The sequence below is a fragment of the Oryctolagus cuniculus genome, chromosome 2, assembly GCF_964237555.1.
Source record: "Oryctolagus cuniculus chromosome 2, mOryCun1.1, whole genome shotgun sequence".
NCBI classification, from domain to species: domain Eukaryota; kingdom Metazoa; phylum Chordata; class Mammalia; order Lagomorpha; family Leporidae; genus Oryctolagus; species Oryctolagus cuniculus.
The window spans coordinates 2,193,166-2,212,521 of record NC_091433.1 but is presented as its reverse complement, the minus strand read 5'-3'; positions in this window follow the sequence as shown (position 1 = coordinate 2,212,521).

Sequence of the window (19,356 nt, the reverse complement as noted above, 5' to 3'; positions counted from 1 at the left end):
GCTGGAGCTCTGGGTGCAGGACGCACAGCCCGCCCGGAAGACGCACGCAGCCGCGTGTCCGCAGGAGCTCCCGCATCGCGCAGGGCTGAGGCCTGCCGGGCAGCTGGCTGGGACAGAGGGAGTCCGGCAAAGCTGGGTCAGCCCGCCAGGCTTCATCCCTGCACAAGGGAGCGAAGGCTCCGCGGACGCTGCGGAAGACAAGCACCCGGCGACCCGGGGCCATTCCGGTGGAAGCGGTGCCCCAGGAGTCTGCATTTTGGGGATGCCCCCAGGAGCGCTGGTGGGGCTTGGAATCCCAGGGGTGACTTAAGAGCCGCTGTGGCCGGCGCCGCGGCTCACTAGGCTAATCCTCCGCCTTGCGGCGCCGGCACACCGGGTTCTAGTCCCGGTCGGGGCACCGGATTCTGTCCCGGTTGCCCCTCTTCCAGGCCAGCTCTCTGCTGTGGCCAGGGAGTGCAGTGGAGGATGGCCCAGGTGCTTGGGCCCTGCACCCCATGGGAGACCAGGAGAAGCACCTGGCTCCTGCCATCGGATCAGCGCGGTGCGCCGGCCACAGCGTGCCGGCCGCGGCGGCCATTGGAGGGTGAACCAACGGCAAAGGAAGACCTTTCTCTCTGTCTCTCTCTCTCACTGTCCACTCTGCCTGTCAAAAAAAAAAAAAAAAAAAAAAAAAAAAAAAAAAAAAAAAAAAAAAGAGCCGCTGTGGCCCCGTGAAAGGCAGCGGGGCGGGGCGCGTGAAGCCGCTGCCTGGGATGCCGGCGGCCGTGCCCCAGCACCAGTGGGGATCCAGCCGCTCCGCTGCCCAACCAGCTCCCTGCTGATGCCTGGGGAAGCAGCGGAAGACGGCCGAGCGCCTGGGTCCCTGCCGCCCACAGGGGAGACCTGACGGAGCTCCCGGCTCCTGGCGTCAGCCTGGCCCAGGCCGGGCTGTGGCGGGCACCTGGGGAGTGAGCAGCAGTGGAGACCTCTGCCTCTTAGATAAACTCACTTTTTAAAGCAGCCGTGCAGGGTCTCCTTCCTCCTCCTCCTCCCTGCCCCCCCCCCCAGCTCCGTGCTCTGTCAGTCTGGCTGTTCGTAGGGAGCAGGCAGTGGGCCAGCAGCCGGGCCCTTCCCAAGCAGCCTGTGGGGCCGGCTCCCTGCCTCCACTTGGAAGACGCAGAAGCAGAGGGGGCAGCGATTGCCCCAGCACGCGGTGGCTCCTGTGACCTGGCGCCAGCCCCTCCCCGCGGGCCTGGGCCAGGCTGCTGCAGACCTCCAGGCCCTGGCACTCACTCTGTGCCCTCCCCTCCACCCCAGGAAGCCAGGAAGCCGCCCCCAGGGCACAGGGCAAGTTTTTTTTTTTTTTTAAAGATTTATTTATTTATTTATTTATTTGAAAGAATTACAGAGAGAGGTAGAGACAGAGAGAGAGGTCTTCCATCCACTGGTTCACTCCTCTGATGGCTGCAGTGGCCGGAGCTGTGCTGATCCAAAGCCAGGAGCCAGGAGCTTCTTCCAGGTCTCCCAAGTGGGTGCAGGGGCCCAAGCACATGGACCATCTTCCACTGCTTTCCCAGGTGCATTAGCAGGGAGCTGGATCGGAAGTGGAGCAGCTGGGACTCGAACTGGCACCCACATGGGATGCCAGCGCTGCAGGCTGCTGCTTTTACCTGCTACCCCACAGCATGAGATCTGCGTGGAGCAGAAAGGGTTGGGGAAGGGTGACGAGGGGACATGGAGGGGTCCCGGGGTAGGGACAGCGGGGTGCTGGCTGGCAGCTGGGCAAGCAAGGGGCGAGGGTGGCAGCCACCCAGAGGATGAAGCTCCCGGCCTGGGCATCGTCAGTGCAGCCCCCTGGGGGCCGGGGGTGTGCATCTGCCCATCAAACCCCCTGGGAGGACCCTGAGTGGAGCAACGCCCACTGCTGGCAGAGCCGGCTCTGGCTGGGGCAGGGGTGTTTGTCTCCAGCGTGCAGTCGTGTCTGGAAACGTGTTCAAGGCTTCGGGGAGAAAGCATCCTGGGGGTGGGAGGGAGCCGCCCCACCCCGTCCCGTGTTCTCTCGGCGGGGCCACAGGCTGACGTCTGGGCCTGTTCATCGTCACATTTTGTGTGCTATAAAGGCAGGTGCCCCCGCCCCCCCCAGGGCCGGCCCCCAGGCTGCCGCGTCTTCGCCCGCCAGGGCACGTCACGGTGGCTGTGTGCTTTGCTTTCTTCCTGCTGAGGGGTCGCAGTCAGGAGAGTGAGTGGGGGCCCAGGACCGAGGAGCCTCGAGGGGGAGCCTGGGAACGAAGCCCAGGTCCCCGTTCTCGGGGTTTGCTTTCCCAAAGCACGGTTCCCGCCCTGCTGGTCAGCGGGCAGCGTCCAGACCCGGCCGGCCTCACGGCCACCCTGAATCAGAGGCAGGGAAGTGGGGCAGCTGGCGCTGTGCAGCCCCGGGGCTGGCCCTGTCCCGCGAGCCCGGGGGCCTGGCCCAGCCTCTGCCTCTCCCCTCCTGGGCAGTGCCCCGGACATGAGTGGGGGATCACATGCTGGCAGTGGGCTCTGGGGAGCAGCTCTGGGTGGGGGGATGGGGGAGGGGACCCGCTCCAGCTGGGTGGGAAACCGTCCCAGGCCGACTGCGTGGGGCTGGCCTGGCCCATCACCCCAGGCCCCACACTTGGGGTCCCCGTTGACAGCCCACCATGTCCCCAGGAGTTGTTGTGGGACGCGGGTCCTGCAGGGCTCCCTGGGGAGAGGACCCCGCGGTCACAGGCGGCCCCTCCCTGAGGAGCCCACCCTCCCTGAGTGAGGCCAACCCTTCAGAAACCGCTGTCCTCACCGCCTGTCCCCAGGGTCCCCCTTGTGCCAGTTCTACCGCGCGCACCTGGAGGTGCCTTTGCCAACAGACGTTGTATCTGAGCTGCTTCTTCCAGGATTCCAGAGGCGGAAGTGGGCGTCTGGGCGGACACGGACACCCCCCCATTCTGGGGGCTCCACCCTCGTGACCTCATCGCCTCCCAAGCCCGGCCTCCTGACGCCTCCGCCCGGCAGGTGAGGAGTCCAGGGATGAATCTGCAGCCGCACTGCCCAGGAGCTCGGGGAGCCTCACCCAGAGTGGGCCAGCCTCTCGCCCACTGCCACCTGCCCCCTCCAGCGGGGTGCCCAGGGGACCCTGGAGGGAGCCACCGAGGGGGGCGAGCTGCTGTGGTGACTTGGCCTGTCCTGTGACAGCCACAGGATGGAGAGTCACTAAGGGACCTGCCCGCGGCCCCAGCCAGGCCCCGCCTCCTACCCAGGGGCCCGCCCGTCCCTCCGCTCCCTCCCCTCATTTGTGCCTGTCCCTTTACGCTGTGTCCTCCGCAGGACCCCCCACCCTCACCCCCACCCCCACTCCTCCCAGGAGCTGCTCCGGCCACGCCGTGCGCCTTGTGCCCGGCACCTGGCTCAGACCCAGTGCTTCCCTGGAAGGCTGCCCTGCCTCCCGCCGCTGCCGTGACAAATTACCACAAACTGGCAGCTTAAATGACAGACATCAGTCACCTCGCGGTCCCGGAGCCAGCAGCCGTAGTGGGAGCGTGGGCAGAGGCTCTGGGGAGGCTCCCGGAGGCAGAGACCAGAGCGGTGCGGCTGGGGGGCCAAGGATGCCTGGGGCCGGGAGAAGCTGGGAGAGGCAGGAAGGACCCACGCAGCCCCTCCCCCGACTGTCACGCCGGGCCACGCCCCCGCCACGCCCCCACCCAGGCCGGCAGACCGAGCAGGGGCCAGCCGACCCCCTGAAGTCAGACTTGTGCTAGGAGAACAGCGAGAAGCCATTTGTAGCATGGGAAGCCTCCGTTTGTGCAAGAAACCCCCCGTGGTCCCTAAACTTCTCCCGCCTGTTTGCCGGCCTGGGACCCTCCTGCCTGGGGGTGGGGGCAGCAGAAACCCCGTGGCAAGGAGGGACTGGGTGAGCCTGGGTTTCCTGTCTTGCAAATCGGGCGCAGTCCTGCTCCTGTCTCACTGGGCCGCCGTCCTGAGATCCGCAGTGGTGGTGGCGGCGAGGGGGCATGGCCAGGGCCGGCAGAGCGGAGCCCATAGCGCCGCTCTCTGGGAGGCGGGGCCGGTGGGCGGGGCCGAGAAGCCAGCCCCGCCCCTGCTCCTTGCTGGGCTCCCAGACAGGTGGGCCCATCTTGCTCCCACATGCGTGAGGTGGGGTCGGGGCCAGGCTGGCGCTCCCCGCCGCACCTGGGGCCTGCAGTGTGTCTCGGCTGGGCTGCGTTTGTTCTCTGTCTATGCTGAAAGGAGTCGGGGGCGAGGAGCCGGGACCCTGGGCACCTGAGGGCCGACTGCTAATCACTCCCACATCCCAGTGCTGGCAGCCGGGGCCTCCCAGGGACCAGCCTGGACAGGAACCTTCTAGAACGGGGCAGGGCTAGGCCTCTGCCCCGGCCCTGCTGCCCCAGCCGACACCTGCTGCCCTCCCTCCCCTTCTTCCTCCCCCGTTTGGCTTTTTGTGCTTTAAGCTTATCGAAGCATTGCATGTGTGCACGTGTGTTCCTGTGAGTATGTGCATATGTGCAAAAGCCCAGAGGACAAGCAGGACTCCAGGCCCTGCCCCACCCACCCCACCTGCTGGGGACTCCCCCAGCACCTCCCTCCCCAGGGCTCTCCCTCCACCCCTGTCCTACACACCTGCTCAGGGGTCACCTCCTCCAGGCAGCCTCCCTGCCCCTTCTCCCAGCCCAGTGCCTGCCTGGCTCCTGTGTCCCCAGCACTGTGTCCAGCACACGAGGGCCACGGACGAGGACTGTCACACTGCCGCCCCCCTGTCCCCGGCTTCCACCAACCCCGTGCAGCCAGGGAAGCCTCGGCCATGGCTCCTGGGGACGGGGATCCGCGTCAGGGTGGGTGGGTGTCCCGCCCTGGGGATCCGGGCCCTAGCTCAGTGGCTCCAGAGGCACCCACAGCACAAAATGCAGGCCTAGTGCCACAGCCGGGACTCTGTCCGCTGCATGACGGGAAGGCCAGGCCCCGCTGGCTGGAGCCCAGGTCCGGGCGGGCAGTGTCCCAGGCACACTGGGGCCGAGCCCTCCTGCTCCCTCCAGCTTCAGGCGCTACACACCAGGCTCCCGGGCCCCCTGCTTCCAGGGCAGCCCCCTGACGGCCTCTCTCCTCTCTCCCTGCAGCTCTCCTGCCCAGCAGGGGCCCCATGGTCAGTGTCCGCATCTTGAACCCTTAGCCCAGCTCCTCCTGCACGGGGAGGCGGTGGGGGGGGACACACACAGGGGCCTGGAGATGGGGCTGGACGTGCGGTGGGTGCTAGCCAGGGGGCTGTGTTCCCTCCTCCTCCCCTCCCTCCCTCTCTCCCCTTGTGCGGGGAGCCAGGGTCCTCAGCAGGGGTCAGGTGGGAGACGCAGAAGCGGCGACTTCTGGCTGGGGTCTCCCCAGACTTCAATTCCAGGCAGTGGGAGCTGACGGCGCGGGGGAGCTGCAGCCAGCGCTGTGAAGCCCCCCAGGGAGGGCAGGGTCTGTCCTCTGCCGGCACAGCCCTGCCTCCCGCGGGTTGGTGAGAGCACCAGGCCCTGGCGAGCTCTCCCAGGCCCCTGAGCAGCCAAGCGATGCTGGGCAAGGAATGGGAGCAGCCAGGGCCAGCCCCCAGACCCGGCCTGGAGCGGAGACCGGGCCGCCCAGGCAGAGGTCAAGGACTGGAGGACCTGAAACGGGGCCACGTCTGTTTAGGCAGCACAGGGGCACGGGGTCCCCCTGGACAGCGCCTGCTGTTCCCCGGGAAGGCCGAGCCCCAGCCCCCGAGGGAGTCAGCAGGTGGGAGCTGTGGGGTCACAGGCATCCGGGTCGCAGGGGCTGCCCGCTCCCCTCCTGGGCCCGTGGCAGGTGGGGGCCTCTGCCCAGTCCCCAGGGCAGGGCCGGGCTGGGCGCCGGCAGCCTGGGGCTTGGTCCCGGTGCAGCGGGCCGGGGCTCTGCGGTCGCCCAGCTCAGCCCGGAGAGGGCAGGTCGGGGGCTCCCAGGCTCCCCCTCGGAGAGACCTGCGGGCCGCGGGGTGGAGGCGGCGCCTCCCAACCTTGATAAACGCCGTAATTTGCCGAGACAGCTCGGAGCGCTCCGCGGAGCCCTGACAAATCACAGAGCCCCGCGTAGCTGACATCAAAGGTACTCGTCCTCAACTTCAGACGTGTCTCCGAGGGCGCGGAGGTGGAGCCTGGAGAAGCGGCCGGAATGCGAAACAAAAGCAGGGGAGGGGGCGGGCAGACAAAGGCAGCGGGCAGCGGCCCCCACCCAGCTGGTGCCCAGAGCCCGTGGGGCGGGGGAGGGAGAGCTGCGCACACAGCGGCCGCCGGCTGGGGGATCGCGGAGCAGCGGGGCGGATGACGGGGAGGGAACCCCCGCGGGCGCCTTGGGGCTCCCCTGCGATCCTCCGCATGTTAGACCCGCAAGAACTGGAGGCAAGCCTCAGCCGGCCGAGGAGGGGCGCCGGCCGCGCCCCTGATCTTCCTGAGAAAGCGAAGCAGCGTGCGGCTGAGTTTTCTGGATCTTTCCATGGCCGTGCACTTGTCACTCTAAAGACGCAGGCACGGTTGTGGTCCCTCTGCTGGAGAGCCCCCCATGGAGGAAGGGGCCTTTCCCAACCCAGCGCGTGGCACGGCCGGTTAAGGGTTAAGCCACTCACGGGTCGCCTGCAGCCCACCCTGATGAGGCCTGGGAGGGCAGCCGGTGACAGTCTGGGTGCTTGGGCCCCTGCACCCACGTGGGAGACTGGAGTTCATGGCTCCTGGCTTTGGCCTGGCCCAGCCCCAGCTGCTGCAGCCGTTTGGGGAGTGAACCAGTGGCTGGGAGGTTCTATGTCTCTGTCACTGCCTTTCCAATAAACAAGTCCATCTTTTTTTTTTTTTAAGATTTATTTTAATTATTTGAAAGACAGAATGAGAGAGAGATAGAGACAGAGAGAGGTCTTCCATCCACTGGTTCACTCCCCACATGGCCGCAACGGCCGGAACTGAACCCATGTGAAACCAGGAGCCAGGAGCTTCTTCCAGGTCTCCCTCGTGGGTGCAGGGGCCCAAGGACTTGGGTCATCTTCCACTGCTTTCCCAGGCCACAGCAGAGAGCTGGATTGGAAGTGGAGCAGCCAGGATTAGAACCGGTGCCCGTATGGGATGCCGGCACTGCAGGCTGGGGCTTTAACCTGCTGTGCCACAGCACTGCCCCCCCCCCCAAGTCTGTCTTTAAAACAAAACCAAACACAAAACCCAGGGGCTGGCTGACTGCAGGTGGCCCTGAGCGCCGGGGGCTGCGTGGGCTCCCAGATGGCTGCCCGTGTGGAGGCGTGGTTTGTAGGTGAGCACGGTGAGCACTCACAGCTCACGGCAGACGGCACAGAAACACCGAAGCCTGCCCTGCAGAGAGCGCTCTCCACACCCCACGCCCACGCCACACGCCCCACACCCCACGCCCCACACCCAATGCCCCACACCCCACGCTCCACACCCCACACCACGCCCCACACCCCACGCCCCACGCCCCACACCCCACACCCACGCCCCACACCCCACACCACGCCCCACACCCCACGCCCCACGCCCCACACCCCACACCCACGCCCCACACCCCACACCCACGCCACACACCCCACGCCCCACGCCCACGCCCCACACCCCATGCCCCACACCACGCCCCACGCCCCACGCCCCACGCCCCATGCCCCACGCCACACGCCACACGCCCCACGCCCCACACCACGCCCCACGCCCCACGCCCCACACCACGCCCCACACCACGCCCCACACCACGCCCCACGCCACATGCCCCACACCACGCCCCACACCACGCCCCACGCCACACGCCCCACGCCCCATGCCCCACGCCACACGCCACACGCCCCACGCCCCACACCACGCCCCACGCCCCACGCCCCACACCACGCCCCACGCCCCACGCCCCACACCCCACACCACGCCCCACGCCCCACACCCCACACCACGCCCCACACCACGCCCCACACCACGCCCCACGCCACACGCCCCACACCACGCCCCACACCACGCCCCACGCCACACGCCCCACACCACGCCCCACGCCCCACACCCCACACCACGCCCCACACCACGCCCCACACCACGCCCCACGCCACACGCCCCACACCACGCCCCACACCACGCCCCACGCCACACGCCCCACACCACGCCCCACGCCCCACACCCCACACCACGCCCCACACCACGCCCCACACCACGCCCCACGCCACACGCCCCACACCACGCCCCATGCCCCACGCCCCTCGCCCCACACCACGCCCCACGCCCCACACCACGCCCCACGCCCCACCCCATGCCCCACACCCCACACCCCACGCCCCACGCCCCACACCCCACGCCCCACGCCACACGCCCCACGCCCCACCCCATGCCCCACACCCCACGCCCACGCCTCGAGTCCTCGGCCTGGCTCCCCCTGAAGCCCGGGTCAGGCCAGGCGATGCGGGGCTGAGGGGAGATGCCCTGCGCGGCCGCACCCCTCTCTCTCCCTGCCTCTGAGCGCTGAGTGCTGGAGTGGCCCGGGACCGACTGGCCTGCTCTGCGCTGCTCCGTGCTGAGCTGCACGCACTCCCGGCCCTGCTCCGGCCTCCTCTGACCTCACACTGTCCCTCAAAGACAGGAGAGGGGCACAGGGAGAAGGAATGGCTCACACAGGCCGGAGTGACCTGAGCTGGGGCCAGCTGTCCTTGGCCACAGAGCGGGCCAGCTCCCAGCACAGATGGTGTATCTGGGTTGGGGACAAGCACTCAAAATGCCCCAACCACCTGGCCCTGCCTGGCCCTGAACCTGCCCTTCCCAGCCCTGCCCCTGCCCGGCCCCTGCCCGGCCCCTGCCCTGCCTGCCCCTGCCTGCCCCTGCCCTGCCTGCCCCTGCCCGGCCCCTGCCCGCCCCTCTGGGAGGCACTGGCTCGGGCTCCATCCGCTGTCCTGAGCTTGCTGAGCCCCAGGTGCACCCCTGCCGCAGGGTCGCAGCCTCTGCCCCCTCCAGGCCTGGCCACACCTCAGCCCCGGGCCTGCAGCCAGCGAGTCAGGATCCTGAGATGGGGCCAGGCCCTGGGCTACCGTGGGCCCTGAAGTTGCAGTGCCCAGAGTCCTCCAGGAGGGGGCAGCAGGAGCAGGCGGCCTCCAGGCCCTCGGCACAGCACCTCTGCCCCAGGCCCACGGGGCTCAGAGCTGTCGTGGCCCTGCACCCCCACGTCCCGCGACCCTTGACCTTGTCCGCAGTTTGAGGGGCCAGCTCCCCCACCGCCACCCCTGCAGCTACGTGGTGGGCGTGTCTGTCGCAGGCGCCGGGCAGCTGTTGGGGGCGCTGATGGGAATGCCAGTCCCGCTCAGTCTCCAGGCCCATGTGCCTGGTGGGTGCCGGCTCCAGCGACCGTCAGTCCCGGTCCCGCCTCTCGGGGAGGCAGGTGCGCGCGGCCGCGGGGAGGCTGGCCTTGGCCGGGGTCTGGGTGTGCACTGTCCCCGTGTGCCCACACCCCACACCCTGGTGGTGTCCCGGCTGCTCTGAGCGCCGTCCCCTCTGCCGTGGGCATCCAGCTCTGTCAGCGACAGCTCCGTGTGGCCCCGCTGGCAGCTCAGCCCAGCAGCTGCGGCCGTCTGCTCTCCCCGCCCGGGGCCCCTCGGGCGGCATCTGTTCCCCATTACGTTTCGGGGAGCCCCATGAGCTCACGCCGGGCCGGGCCGGCTCCTCCACGCTGCAGGCGCTGGGCAGTGAGGCCGCAGGCGGAAGCAATCAGCATTGCTGGGATTCTTAGGACACTGCACCTGGAGCGCTGGACCGCCCGCCATGGCCGCGAGGTGTCCCCGACCCAGTCTCCGACCAGGGCCACAGACGGCCAGCGTGGAGGGGCCCGGGTCCCCAGCCAGAGCCAGTAAGCAGGCGCCTGTGGGCTCAGGGGGCGGTGGAGTTGCAGGGGCCCTCGGGGGCCCGCAGGCCCGGCACCCCCTCCTCTGCACCATCCATCCGACTCCTGGGTGCCGGGACTCAGTTGCACGCCCCTGCAGATGGAGAGCTCACCCCCTGCATGGCTCTGACTGTCGCCTGCCTCCCCAAGGTTCCGGCTGTGTCCCGAGGCCAGCTGCCCGTGCGGCCCTGCCCCTGGGCCTCCCGCCCTTGGTCCCTTGGGCTCGGGCCCCCTGGCTCCTGCCGGGTTCTGGCTGCACAGAGCACGCTGCTGGGACGAGCAGGGAAGGCCCAGGCCCCCACCACGGCCGGTGCACAGCCCTGCGCTCTCGGAAGCTTCCGGCTTCCAGGAAGGAAGCCACACCTGCGGCTGCGTGTGGACCCCACGCCCTGGCCGGTGGTGGGCGCGACTCCAGCCGGGACGGACCCCAGCGCGCTCCTGGGGGAGCGGTTTCCCAGCTGAGCGGGGAGCCCCGAGCAGTAAATGCCATCAAAAAATCATTTTTCTCTATTTCTGAGCGCGCCTGTCAGCTTAATGGCAGTCCCGGGGCTGCTGACCTCCCGCTGCCCACGGTGCACGGAGCTTAAAAGCCGCCACCGCTCGCTCAGCATCGATTTCCAACTCGCTTTTTCCCCAAAAAGAAACCCATCACTGCCCACCGCGGAGAACGTGCCCGCCCCGCGCCAGGGCCTCCTGCCCGCAGCGGGCAGCAGCGGCCACGGGAGACAGGTGTCCCCAAGGCTGCCCGGGGCCAGGGCTTCCCGCCCGCAGCGGGCAGCGGCGGCCACAGGAGATGGGTGTCCCCAAGGCTGCCCAGGGACAGGGCCTCCCGCCCACAGCGGGCAGCAGCGGCCACGGGAGACAGGTGTCCCCAAGGCTGCCCGGCGCCAAGGCCTCCCGCCTGCAGCGGCCACAGGAGACAGGGCCTCCCGCCCGCAGTGGAGGCCACGGGAGACGGGTGTCCCTAAGGCTGCCCGGGGCCAGGGCCTCCCGCCTGCAGTGGGCAGCGGCGGCCACGGGAGACAGGTGTCCCCAGGGCTGCCCGGGGCCAGGGCCTCCCGCCTGCAGCGGGCAGTGGTGGCCATGGGAGACAGGTGTCCCCAAAGCTGCCCGGGGCCAGGGCCTCCCGCCTGCAGTGGGCAGTGGCGGCCACGGGAGACGGGTGTCCCTAAGGCTGCCCGGGGCCAGGGCCTCCTGCCTGCAGTGGGCAGCGGCAGCCACGGGAGACAGGTGTCCCCAGGGCTGCCCGGGGCCAGGGCCTCCCGCCTGCAGCGGGCAGTGGTGGCCATGGGAGACAGGTGTCCCCAGGGCTGCCCGGGGTCAGGGCCTCCCGCCCGCAGCGGCCACAGGAGACAGGGCCTCCCGCCCGCAGCAGGCAGTGGCAGCCACGGGAGACAGGTGTCCCCAAGGCTGCCCGGGGCCAGGGTGGCCGCAGGTGTGTTCAGCGAGGTGGCCCTGCGGTGGGCGGGCCCTGCCCCAGAACTGACAGGTGTCCCTTAAAGGGGGGATGGGCACAGACAGACCCCAGGGCGGAGGTGGGAGACGCCTGGCGCTGCGGCCGGGAGCCAGGTGGGGCACTCGCGCACAACCTTCACCTCAGCCCCGGGCTGCAAGAGGAGAGGTCTCTGCAGCGCCCCACGGAGCCCCGCCCCCAGGCTCCCACAGCGCCCCCTGCAGGCCTCCCTGGGGGCTGCCCGAGGCTGCATCCTCACCTGCTGGGCAGAGAGGGCCTTGCTGGCCGTGCCCGGGGCAGGAGCGGCCTCCAGGGGTGGGGTATTATGGGATGCTTGCATTGCTGGCACCCTGACAACACGTGGGAGCCCTGTGCTGCTGCGAGGGGAGGGGTCGAAGGGCCAGCGTGGGACCACGAGCATGCGCTGGAGAGGTCAGTATGGAAGGGGCTGTCCCCACGGCCCCCAGCCCCACCCCGGGCCCAGCTGATTCTATAGCAGCCCCGACGTACCACGGCACAGCGCTGGGCTGGTGTCCCTGCCCTGGGGGCTCCGTGTGGTGTCCCCTCCTCGCCCGCCTCTGTGCTCAGCTGTGTCCTGTGCAGCTGCTGACCATGGCTCTGCCGTCGCCCTGGGTCCCTCCCCAACCCGAATACATGAGGACGCAGGGCTCCCCCAGGCACCCAGGGGACACCCTCTAGGACGGTCATCCAGCAAAGGGGCCTGGGAGGGTCAGCGACCAGCTAGGCCACTTCCTGGAGGTCCCCGTGGTCCCCTGGGCCTCACCTGGCCCCTCTGTTGGGGACAACGGTGCCGCCCACCCCGGGTGTGGATTCAGTGAGATGATACGGGGCAGGGGCACCGCCCGACCGCCTCACCGCTGGGCAGGTGGAGTCATGGCGCCCTCCCGGTCCTGTCGGCTGAGGCGGATCTGGGGGCGAGCCGGGCCTGGGCTCCTCCCTGCAAGCCGGGTCCCAGGCCGGAGGGCCCGGTGGTCAGCTCGGGTGCCCACTCCCGGGCCCTCACCGCTAACGCAGCCTCGTGCTCCCTCTAGGGGCAGGAGAGGGCGTGACAGCGGCGGGTCCCGGGCCTCGGGCGCCGGCCCATCACCGAAAGGCCGGACGCAGCCGTGTCTGCGGGCTCCAGCCAGGCCCGGAGACACAGGCAGGCCTCCGGAGTCTCCTGGGAGAGTGGGAGAGGCCGGGCCGGGGGGCGGGGCCTTCTCAGGGGTGTCCTGAAGGGGTCCTCAGAGCTGGGGTCCATCCACAGACCCTCTCCCCGGCTGCCGCACCTGGACAGAGAAGGGACAACGCCACTCACCTGCCAGCCGCCGTGCACAGCTCCTCACAGCGTGCCGAGCCCGGGAGACAGCCCACGAGCCAGGCCCAGGGTCACCTGCCCGGTCACACGGCCCAGGAGCAGGAACCACAGCCACGGTATCACTCATTCACCTGTCCCATCAGCGTCGGCCCCTGGCTCAGGGCTGGGCCGTCCCCCACCAGCTGAGTTCCTCGGGGTGAGGAGGGGCGGAGACTCCCCTGGCCACAGGACCACTGGCCACCCGTGTGGAGGGAGAGGCAGAGACGGCCGGGCAGACAGGTGAGAGGCAGGGGGAGAGGAGGGCGGGGCCTGCTCCACTCCTTGGCCGGCCTCCTCCCCCTGACCTGCTGGGCCAGCTGCCCAGGTGAGGACCCTGCAGCAGGGGCCTGGGCACCTGCGACACCTGTCAGCCACGCGCAAGGTGGCCTGAGCCCAAGAGAGCGGACGCCGCGCAGGACTGCGCCAGGCAGGCAGGGGCAGGGCCGGTCCGTGGCACAATGGTGCCACCCAGTGGCCACTCCGAGGTCGCACCCACACACTGTAGGAGGAAGGCGTCCCAGGGCCAGGCTCAGGGACCCCACCTCCCCACCCAGCTGGGCAGGGGGCGGGTCTGCAGATTCCGTTCATGAAAGGACAGGACGCCAGCCAAACGTGGTTCCCCGTAAGGACAGGTGTCTTCTGAGCGCAGGTGCATCGTAGCTAACAAAGGCGACACACGTGGACACACGGACGGCCCTGCTCCCCGCCATCCCTCCACTCCGCCCCTGGTGGCTCAGGACAGGGGCCTCCCGCCCGGGGTCCTGGGCTGCACAGAGGCGTCGGGCCGTCCGGGCTCAGAGCAGGGGACCCTGAGGCTGGGAGAGGCCAGGGGCCTGCCCTCAGCTGGGGGGTGGTCTCTGCGGGCTGCACGTTGGTGCCACCCCTGTCGAGTGTCGGGGGCGGGGTCCGTGGCAGGTGATCTGCGCAGGGAAGTGGAGCCCTCATTGGTGCCCAGGGAAGGGGACGGGGTGGGGGCACAGGTGAGGAGGCACCAGCAGGCGTTCCTTCCCGGGAAGCCCCGCCTCCAGCCCAGCCTCTGGCCCCAGGTGCGAGCACTGTGTCCCAGCCACCATCTTCCCGCTGAGACGGGGGGGGGGGGGGGGCCTCACCCCGGGCAGTCGGGGAGGTGGTTACGGCTGTGGCTAAAATTAGGGCTGCGGTTAGGGTGGGAGTTAGGTAAGGGTTAGGGTTAGGGTTAGGGTTAGGGTTAGGGTTAGGGCTAGGGCTAGGGCTAGGGCTAGGGCTAGGGCTAGGGCTAGGGTTAGAATTAGAGCAAGGACTGTTAGGTAGGGGTTAGGGTTAGGGCTGTGAGTAGGGTTAGGGTTGGGGTTAGGGTTAGGGTTAGAATTAGAGCAAGGACTGTTAGGTTAGGAGTCAGGGTTAGGGCTGTGAGTAGGGTTAGGGTTGGGGTTACGGCTGTGGTTGAGATTAGGATTAGGTGGGCAGGGTTAGGGGTAGGGCTATGAGTAGGGTAGGGTTGGGGTTAGGATTATGGCTGTGGTTAGGGTTTGGGTTTGGCTGTGGTAGGTTGAGCTTAGGTTTAGGGCTGAGGGTGGGTTGGGGTCAGGGTTAGGGCTTCAGTAGGTGGTGTTAGGATTAGGGCTGCAGGTAGGTTAGGGTTAGGGTTAGGGCTGTGGGTAGGTTAGGGTTAGGGTTTAGGGTTTGGGTTAAGGTTAGGGTTAGGGTTAAGGTTTAGGGCTGTGGTTAGGGTTAGGGTTAGGGCTGTGGGTAGGTTAGGGTTAGGGCTGTGGTTAGAGTTAGGGTTAGGGCTGTGGTTAGGGTTAGGTTTAGGGCTGTGGTTAGGGTTAGGGTTAGGGTTTAGGGTTTGGGTTAAGATTAGGGTTAGGGTTAAGGTTTAGGGCTGTGGTTAGGGTTAGGTTTAGGGCTGTGGTTAGGGTTAGGGTTTAGGGCTGTGGTTAGGGTTAGGTTTAGGGCTGTGGTTAGGGTTACGGTTAGGGTTAATGTTAGGGCTGTGGTTAGGGTTAAGGTTTAGGGCTGTGGTTAGGATTAGGATTAGGATTAGGGTTAGGGTTAGGGCTGTGGATAGGGTTAGGGTTAAGGTTAGGGTTAGGGTTAAGGTTAGGGTTAGGGTTAAGGTTAGGGTTAGGATTAGGGTTAAGGTTAGGGTTAGGGTTTAGGGTTAGGGTTAGGGTTTAGGGCTGTGGTTAGGGTTAGGGTTAAGGTTAGGGTTAGGATTAGGGTTAAGGTTAGGGTTAGGGTTTAGGGTTAGGGTTAGGGTTTAGGACTGTGGTTAGGGTTAGGGTTAAGGTTAGGGCTGTGGATAGGGTTAGGGTTAGGGGTTAGGGTTAGCTTAGGGTTAGGGTTAGGTTAGGGTTAGGGGTTAGGGTTAGGTTAGGGTTAGGGGTTAGGGTTAGGTTAGGGTTAGGTTAGGGTTAGGGGTTAGGGTTAGGTTAGGGTTAGGGGTTATGGTTAGGGTTAGGGTTAGGTTAGAGTTAGGGTTAGGTTTAGGACTGTGGTTAGGGTTAGGGTTAGGACTGTGGTTAGGGTTAAGGGTTAGGGTTAGGGTTAGGACTTTGGTTAAGGTTAGGGTTAGGGTTAGGACTGTGGTTAGGGTTAGGGTTTGGGTTAGGACTGTGGTTAGGGTTAGGGTTTGGGTTAGGACTGTGGTTAGGGTTAGGGTTAGGGCTGTGGATAGGGTTAGGGTTAGGGTTAGGGTTTAGGGTTAGGGTTAGGGTTAGGGTTAGGGTTAGGGTTAGGTTTAGGGCTGTGGTTAGGGTTAGGGTTGGGGCTGTGGGTGGATTAGGTTCCTCCCTGCTCAGCCTCCCTGTCTCTCCCGCCTCCCCTCCCTTCCTCCTGTCTCCCCTCTCGCAGATGGAAGCTTGGCCTCTCCTTGCTGGCGGTCAGCTGGTGGCCGTGACCCTGCCCTGGAGCTCAGCCTTGCCCTGGTTCATTTTACGGTGCCAAGGGCGGGTGGAACCTGGGCTTGCGAGGTGGTTGGGCTGGGTCTGCAGCTCCCTGGAGTCCTGTCTGTGGGCTCAGGTCAGGCAGGTGCGGGGCCCCTTCCCTGACCCTGGGCAGAGGGACCCCCAGCCATGGGCTGAGGTACACTGAATGCGGGTGAGTGTGCTTGCATTGCCCCGCAGCCCCCACCCCGTGATGCCAGCCTGCCAGGCCCTCCTCCAAGTGCCACCAGCACCGAGGCCCCCCGCAGCCTGGCAGACTCCCTGTGCACCTGTGCTGGCCAGGCCCCTTGCCAGGCCATGGAAGGTGGGGGACCCCCTGCTGAGGGATTCTCTTACTTGGGAGCAGGGCAGGGAGTGGGGGCCGCGGGAGCCACACCTGGGCCCAGGGCCTGGAGGGGAGAGGCCCTCAGCATGCAGGGTTGGGGGTCGGGAGGTCAGAGGACAGGGTGGACACCCAGCAGCAGACCCGGCGCCGCCCCCTGCCTGTCAGAGACAGCCCCTCCCTCTGTGCCCAGCACAGCCATGTGTCCCGTCCCTGCTGGCTCCCAGGTGCAACTGGGGACCCTCTCCTGGCCCCATTCCAGAGAGACCCCCGCCACGCGCACGCCGCTCCCCACGCCCCGCCGCCTCTGACGCCGGCTGGGTCCCTGGCCTGCCCTGGGCAAGACCCCGCCCCCTGAGGTCTTGGCTCAGCCCCTCCCCGCCCCGTTCCCGCGGTGGGTGAGTCCTGTCTCTCCCTCGGCGATGGCCTGGGCTCCTCGCCCCGCGGTTTTCCAGCGTCAGCGTCTGCTTCCTCGCGAGGTCCGGGGCTCAGGCGTGAGCCGCGGGAGCCCCGCCCTACACGACGCCCCTCCCCCGCCATGGAAGCGTCGCCCCAGTTTTCACGCGCCTGTCGGTGCCCCCAGGGCGGGGACACGGTGCCTCTTGGAGCTACGGCGGTGCCAGCATTGGAGTATTTCAGAAGCTCCGACTCCTCGTGCCGGTCACACAGAGCTCAGGAACGCGTCTGGGGCCCGAGGGGGCCTGGGCAGCTGCCCCCTCCCGCGGGCCCCGGCGTCCTTGCTGGTGCGCTCGCGGAGCTGCCTGCCGCCGGGGGCCGCCGCTCCGAGCTCCGAGCTCCGAGCTCCGCTCTTGTCCCCGCACGCAGGGCCGGAGGCCGGGGCGGGGGGGGGGCGGGGGGGGGGCAGGGGCCGATCCCTGAGCCGTCACGGCGGCTCCTGGGGCTCAGAGTGCGGCTGGGACCCACCCCAGGCACCCCGACGACCCACCCCAGGCACCCCGACGAGGGGCGTGGGCATCGTAAGCACCGGCCCCAGGCCCGCCCCCGGGAAGTCGTCCGTGGAAATCTCCACCCGTTTCCTCTCGGCCTGCAGGGGTCCTGCGAGCGCCTGGCTGCTCGGGTTGAGTGCCTGCTGTTCGGGTCTGTGCTTCCCTGCGTGGCGTCTCTGTCCTGCCGTGGGGCCCGCCCACGTTTCCTGTAACCTACATCCACGCGGACTCCCTGCAGCGCCGTGTCCGTGTGTCCCGCGTGGACCCCCTGCAGCTCCGTGTCCGTGTGTCCCGCGTGGACTCCCGCAGCAGCTCTGTGTCCGTGTGTCCTGTGTGGACTCCCTGCAGCTCCGTGTCCCTGTGTCCCGCGTGGACTCCCTGCAGCTCCCTGTCCTGTGGCTGCCGCTCGCCCCCGGGGCCGCAGGTCTCTCTGAAGTCGTCCTCACTGTGGTCTCCACCCCCGCTGATGCTCCTCAGAGGAACAACACTGCGTCCTCTCTGCCTTCTGGGATTCCCCAGAGACACATCCAGCAGCAGACGTGTGTGTAACACACACACACGCACACTCATGAGATTACGCACATGGACACACATGCACGTACACTCACACATGAGATCACACGCATGCACACTCACGTGAGACTACACACATGCACGCACGCACACTCACGTGAGACTACACACATGCACACACACTCATTCAAATATATGCACACATGAGATCACACACGTGCACACATACATGAACGCACATACATGCACACTCCCACACAAGATCACACACATGTACACACATGCATGTAAACACGTGTGCCTGATGCATGTATATCCATGTACATGCACGAACATACCCTTATGCATGCACACACGAAATCACACGTGTGCATGCACACACACACGTATGTGAGATTTATTGTGAGAAACCATCTACCGTGACTGTGGAGCCAACTCCCACAATCTGCCTTCTGCAGGCTGGGTCCCGAGTGGAGTTGGAGGGGTCATCTGAAACCCCCAGAGCTGGGGTCCACGGCAGAGCCCCCGGCAAGCTCCCTGCAGCCCCCAGGAGCCCCAGGGCGCGGTGGGCGGCTGGCCCCGTCGTCAGGCAGAGCGGGGGTCCCACCTTCTCTGCGCTTTACCTGCCCAGCCTCGGTGGCTTGGACGAGCGCCCCCCAATCACACACCCGGGGCACCGCCTGCTCTCCTCAGTCCCCAGTTGAACGCCGACCTCACACACACCCCAGGGGGCCCCGGCGCCCTGCTGCCGATCAGGTGGCCACAAAATCAGCCATCGGCACCCCGCAGAGAGTCCCCGGGGAGGCCGACAGGAGCAGTATCTGGGGGGTCTCTGGGAGGACCCCAGGGTGAGCGCTGCTGTCCTCACAGCGGGGGCGGCCAGCAACGCCGCGCCCGGGGTCCCCCGGCCGGCACAGTGCAGGGCTGGCCATCTCCGCCCACTCACAGGGGCCTCTCGTCCGGCTGTGGGTGGGCCTGTGGGATTCGGAGAGCTCTGGGTGCCCCAGTCTCAGAACATTCCAGTCTGTGCAGGCAGGGCAGGGGGAGCACTGTGGGAGTCCACGTGGGAGTGTTCCGGCCACGCCCAGAGAGGCTTCAGGTCCTCCCCACCCCTCAGCAGGGCTGCACGAGACCCTGGGCCCTGAGGGGAGCCTCAGCACAGAGGTCAAGGGGGCCAGGAGTGACACCCCCGGCCTGGTACCCCATTTGATTCAGGGGTTGCGATGCCTCCTGCAGGAAGCCTTCCCTGGTAGCTCTGGGATAGATTTCCACGTCCCCAGGACCTGCCACGGCCCCTAGAGCAGGAGGCCCTTCCCCCCCATTTCACTGCGTCTGGGGTGGCGCTGAGAACCTATGTGTCCTCTCTCCATGGTGTCTACGCTGTGTGTCCTCTGTCCATGGTGTCCATGCTGTGTGTCCCCTGCCCATGGTGTCCACACTGTGTGTCCCCCATCTGCCATCCATGCTGTGTGTCCCCTGCCCATGGTGTCCACATTGTGTGTCCTCTGTCCATGGTGTCCACGCTGTGTGTCCCCGTCTGCCATCCATGCTGTGTGTCCCCTGCCCGTGGTGTCCACACTGTGTCCCCTGTCCATGGTGTCCACGCTGTGTGTCCCCCATCTGCCATCCATGCTGTGTGTCCCCTGCCCATGGTGTCCATGCTGTGTGTCCCCTGCCCATGGTGTCCACACTGTGTGTCCCCCATCTGCTATCCATGCTGTGTGTCCCCTGTCCATGGTGTCCACATTGTGTGTCCCCTGCCCATGGTGTCCACATTGTGTGTCCTCTGCCCATGGCGTCCACACTGTGTGTCCCCCGTCTGCCATCCATGCTGTGTCCCCTGCCCATGGTGTCCACACTGTGTCCCCTGTCCATGGTGGCCCTGGAGCTCCCACCATCCCCTGGGCACAGGCTCGGCAGGACCCCTGGGAACACCAAGCTCCGGG